Genomic DNA, 5,801 nt, shown 5'->3' with positions numbered 1-5,801 from the left:
TCTACCCTCGTCTACCTGTTCAGTCACCTCAAAGAACTCGATAAGGTTTGTGAGGCATGACCTACCCTTCACAAAGCCATGCTGACTATCCCTGATCATATTATTCCTATCTAGATGATTATAAATCTTGTCTCTTATAATCCCCTCCAAGACTTTACCCACTACAGACGTGAGGCTCACCGGTCTATAGTTGCCGGGGTTGTCTCTGCTCCCCTTTTTGAACAAAGGGACCACATTTGCTATCCTCCAGTCCTCTGGCACTATTCCTGTAGCCAATGATGACATAAAAATCAAAGCCAAAGGTCCAGCAATCTCTTCCCTGGCCTCCCAGAGAATCCTAGGATAAATCCCATCAGGACCCGGGGACTTATCTATTTTCAGCCTGTCCAGAATTGCCAACACCTCTTCCCTACGTACCTCAATGCCATCTATTCTATTAGCCTGGGGCTCAGCATTCTCCTCCACAACATTATCTTTTTCCTGAGTGAATACTGACGAAAAATATTCATTTAGTATCTCGCCTATCTCTTCAGACTCCACACACAACTTCCCATCCCTGTCCTTGACTGGTCCTACTCTTTCCCTAGTCATTCGCTTATTCCTGACATACCTATAGAAAGCTTTTGGGTTTTTCTTGATCCTACCTGCCAAATACTTCTCATGTCCCCTCCTTGCTCGTCTTAGCTCTCTCTTTAGATCCTTCCTCGCTACCTTGTAACTATCCATCGCCTCAACTGAAACTTCACACCTCATCTTCACATAGGCCTCCTTCTTCCTCTTAACAAGAGATTCCACTTCTTTGGTAAACCACGGTTCCCTCGCTCGACGCCTTCCTCCCTGCCTGACCGGTACATACTTATCAAGAACACGCAATAGCTGATCCTTGAACAAGCTCCACTTATCCAGTGTGCCCAACACTTGCAGCCTACTTCTCCACCTTATCCCCCCCAAGTCACGTCTAATGGCATCATAATTGCCCTTCCCCCAGCTATAACTCTTGCCCTGCGGTGTATACTTATCCCTTTCCATCATTAACGTAAACGTCACCGAATTGTGGTCACTGTCCCCAAAGTGCTCTCCTACCTCCAAATCCAACACCTGGCCTGGTTCATTACCCAAAACCAAATCCAACGTGGCCTCGCCTCTTGTTGGCCTGTCAACATATTGTGTCAGGAAACCTTCCTGCACACACTGTACAAAAAACGACCCATCTAATGTACTCGAACTATATCTTTTCCAGTCAATATTTGGAAAGTTAAAGTCTCCCATAATAACTACCCTGTTACTTTCGCTCTTATCCAGGATCATCCTCGCCATCCTTTCCTCTACATCCCTAGAACTATTTGGAGGCCTATAGAAGACTCCCAACAGGGTGACCTCTCCTTTCATGTTTCTAACCTCAGCCCATACTACCTCGGAAGATGAGTCCCCATCTAGCATCCTCTCCGCCACCGTAATACTGCTCTTGACTAGCAGCCACACCTCCCCCTCTTTTGCCTCCTTCTCTGAGCTTACTAAAACACCTAAACCCCGGAACCTGCAACATCCATTCCTGTCCCTGCTCTATCCATGTCTCCGAAATGGCCACAACATCGAAGTCCCAGGTACCAACCTATGCTGCCAGTTCCCCTACCTTATTTTGTATACTCCTGGCATTGAAGTAGACACACTTCAAACCACCTACCTGAACACTGGCCCCCTCCTGCGACGTCAAATCTGTGCTCCTGACCTCTATACTCTCATTCTCCCTTACCCTAAAACTACAATCCAGGTTCCCATGCCACTGCTGCATTAGTTTAAACCCCCCCAAAGAGCACTAACAAATCTCCCCCCCAGGATATTTGTGCCCCTCAGGTTCAGATGTAGACCATCCTGTCTGTAGAGGTCCCACCTTCCCCAGAAAGAGCCCCAGTTATCCAGAAACCTGAATCCCTCCCGCCTGCACCATCCCTGTAGCCACGTGTTTAATTGCTCTCTCTCCCTATTCCTCATCTCACTATCACGTGGCACGGGCAACCCAGAGATAACAACTCTGTTTGTTCTAGTTCTGAGCTTCCATCCTAGCTCCCTGAAAGGACACGCAGTAGCTGTTCCTTGAACAAGCTCCACATTTCCATTGTGCCCATCCCCTGCAGTTTTCCTCTCCATCCGATGCATCCTAAGTCATGCCTCATCGCATCATAATTGTCTTTCCCCCAGATATAACTCTTGCCCTGCGGTATATACCTATCCCTTTCCATCATTAAAGTAAACGTAATCGAATTGTGGTCACTATCACCAAAGTGCTCACCTACCTCCAAATCTAACACCTGTCATGGTTCATTACCCAGTACCAAATACAATATGGCCTCGCCTCTCGTTGGCCTATCTACATACTGTGTCAGGAAACCCTCCTGCACACATTGTACAAAAAAGGACACATTTAAAGTACTCTAACTATAGCGTTTCCAGTCAATATTTGGAAAGTTAATGCCCCCCATAACAACTACCCTGTTGCTTTCACTCCTATCCAGAATCATCTTTGCAATCCTTTCCTCTCCATCTCTGGAACTTTTCGGAGGCCTATAGAAAACCCCTAACAGGGTGACCTCTCCTTTCCTGTTTCTAACCTCAGCCCATACTACCTCAGTAGACGAATCCTCATCAAACGTCCTTTCTGCCACCGTAATACTATCCTTGACTAACAATGCCACCCCTCCCCCTCTTTTACCACCTTCCCTGAGCTTACTGAAATATCTAAACCTCGGCACCTGCAACATCTCATCTTTACATAAGCCTCCTTGATGAGGAACGAGGGTCATCTGGTATGCACTAGTGTTACAGAACTATGAGGATCAGTTAACTGATATAGACAAGGTTTCTGTAGAGGAAACAATACTTTTGATGAATTAGAACAGGCCATTTTTCCAAAAGGACAACTGCCAAAGGTTGGTACAAAAGTGACATACTTGCCTGAAGGATCTAGTCAATGGAAGGATGCAACTGTTATTAGTAGAGCAGGAAAGGCCACTGGAAAGTATAAACGCTGGTTGAATGTACAGCAATCAGGGGAGGGTGTCAAGACAATAGATTGGGAACACAAAGTTCAAAAATGGAGGGCACAGAAACGCAGTGCCAGTTTAGATAGTACATCAGATAGTGAACAGGTTCAAAGGAAAAGGTCGAGAACTATTGAAAGGACGTCACACAGCAGAAGAGAAAGATCAACCTGTAGCAGTACAGAACGAGATTCCAGGCGGAATCGGGGATGTGGTTTGTCAAGGTCTCGGAACATGGGTAAGACTATAAATACTACAAGGAGTAGAAGCCCACATGCAAATGAGATTTTGGTGGCTTCCAATAAATTTAGATGAAAAAGTTATCAAAGATGCCAAACAGCAAGAACTGCATAGTTGGAGTGAATTTGGGGTATACACAGAAGTACCGGATAGGGGACAAAGAGCTCTATCCCACAGATGGATTTGCATGGAAAAGGTTCTTCCAGGTGGAACTAATAAGGCAAAGGCCAGGCTTGTGGCAAGGGGATTTGAAGAAAACTTAGATCAGGGTTTAAGGGGCGATTCACCGAGCAAAGGCATGCAAATGCAAATCTATAGATATAAAAGCTGCCTTTTTGTACGGGCATCAGCTTCAGAGGGACATTTTTCTCCGTCTTCCTAAAGAGGCAGCTAACACAGAAGGGGTACTCTGGAAGTTGAAAAATGTGCATATGGATTAAATGATGCGTCTACTAGAGTCTGGTATTTTTCGGTAAGGTCAGTTTTGTTAAAGTTAGGCTATTGCCAGTTGAAAGCAGATCCGGCAATGTTTTACTAGCACCATAAGGGACGTTTTTCTGGCATCTTTATGATGCATGTTGATGATTTTTTGTGGGGTGGGACTAGTGATTTTGAAGCTATTGTAATCTCTGGGTTGAGAAAAGAATTCAGGGTTGGAAGTCAGGCTTCCGGTGTATTTAAATATATTCGACTGGAAATCGGACAGACTAAGTTAGGGACAACTTTACGTCAACAATCTTATTTGGAGAGCATCGGCCCAATAGCAATTAGTCATAGTCGGGTTTCACAAAAAGATGCAGTGGTTTCAAAGATGGAAAAAGAGCAACTGCGAAGTTTAATTGGGCAACTGAATTGGTTAGGTAGACAGACTAGACCGGACGTTCAGTTTTGATGTCTTAGAGTTAAGTACAAAAATAAATGATATTAAAGTGGAAGACATAATGAGAGCAAATAAAGCGTTGGTCAAACTAAAAATGCAGGAGTGTGTTTTGAGGTTCCTGGTTTTAGGTGATCTTAGGCACTTGAAACTCATAGTTTATAGTGATGCGTCCTATGCAATTTATGTGATGGGTTCAAGCGCAGGAGATTTCATAATTTTCCTTTTGGGGAACAATGATAAATGTTGTGTGGGGAAACAAAGAAAATAAGGAGAGTGGTCAAAAGCACTTTGGCTGCTGAGACTTTAAGCCTTGTAGAGGTGGTGGATATGGCCCTTTATATATCTTGGATATTGACAGATATTTTGGAATTAGGAGATTTGGGTAACATACCCATTGAGTGTTACATTGACAATAAATCCCTGTGGGAAAATGTGCGCTCTACAAAAAGTGTCATTGTCAATGAGAAAAGGCAAAGGATAGACATCGCAAGTTTGAAGCAGATGTTGGACAGAGGAGAGATAGCAAAAATTAAATGGGTCGACAGTAAGTATCAATTGTCCGACTGTTTAACGAAAAGAGGGGCTACGTCACAGAAATGTTTAACGAAAAGAGGGGCTACTTCACAGAAACGTTTGGATATTGTTAATGAAGGGCACCTGTTTCTGTGACTTTGTTTTTTTTTTCTTTCAACAAGGGAGGGGGAAATTGCATGTGCTTTTGAGTTTCTTGAAATTCTGTTTTCACCAAATTATTTTCTCCAAGGGGAGACTGTTAAGGAATGGGTTTAGAAACATTCCAATTAGATGTCTCATTGATCCAATAATTGGCACTGATATGTAAAGAGGCTACAGATGGCCTTTGGAGCATGTGATGTGATGGTAGAGTTTGGTGCTGAGTGTGTTCAAAGAAAAATAAAGGTGTTTGAGAAAAGGAGCAGATCTCTTGACTCTTTACTCAACAGCAGCCAGAGGCTAACAAGGGTATGTGGCTTGGCCACACTAAATTTCCCCTTGATTGGGTAAAGAAATACTGCATATGCCCACTTAGCCTGTCCAATCCCACTGAAACATCTCTGCATCCTCCTCACCCTCCCACTCAACTTTGTATCATCAGCAAATTTTGAGATAATCCAAATCATTAATATATAATGTGAACAGTTAGGGTCCTAGCACAGATCACTGCCTGCCAATTGGAAAAAGACCCATTTATTCCAACTTTTTGCTTCCAGTCTGCTAACAAGCTCTCTATCCATCTCAGTTTTGTTTTCTTTTGGGGGGGGGGGTAGTTTTGGAGTTGTATTTGTTATGTGTTGTGGTTTTACTTTGTTATAATTAAACACTTTCTGCATCAAATCCTTTTAAATTTAAAAAAAATGAATGTACCAAATCAGTTGGAGACAGCACCATTATTACCGGTTGGCAGCAGACTGAAGTTTAAAATTGGGACCTAGATATTGGGGATCGGAAGAGGTCATTCAGCCTCTTGGCTGTTCTGTTATTTATTTAAATCTTGGCTGTCTTGTAACTTAACTATCAATCTAATTTTTGAAATGTTCAATTGACACCAGCCTCCAGAACTTTTTGTTTCTTGTATTGTCCAGCTCTCACTTTATGGCTAAACCTTCTTGTTCTCGCTGTCAATC

This window comes from Scyliorhinus torazame, chromosome 1 (genome assembly GCF_047496885.1).
Source record: "Scyliorhinus torazame isolate Kashiwa2021f chromosome 1, sScyTor2.1, whole genome shotgun sequence".
NCBI classification, from domain to species: domain Eukaryota; kingdom Metazoa; phylum Chordata; class Chondrichthyes; order Carcharhiniformes; family Scyliorhinidae; genus Scyliorhinus; species Scyliorhinus torazame.
The sequence above is the reverse complement of the archived record's forward strand: the minus strand, read 5'-3'. Positions refer to the sequence as shown.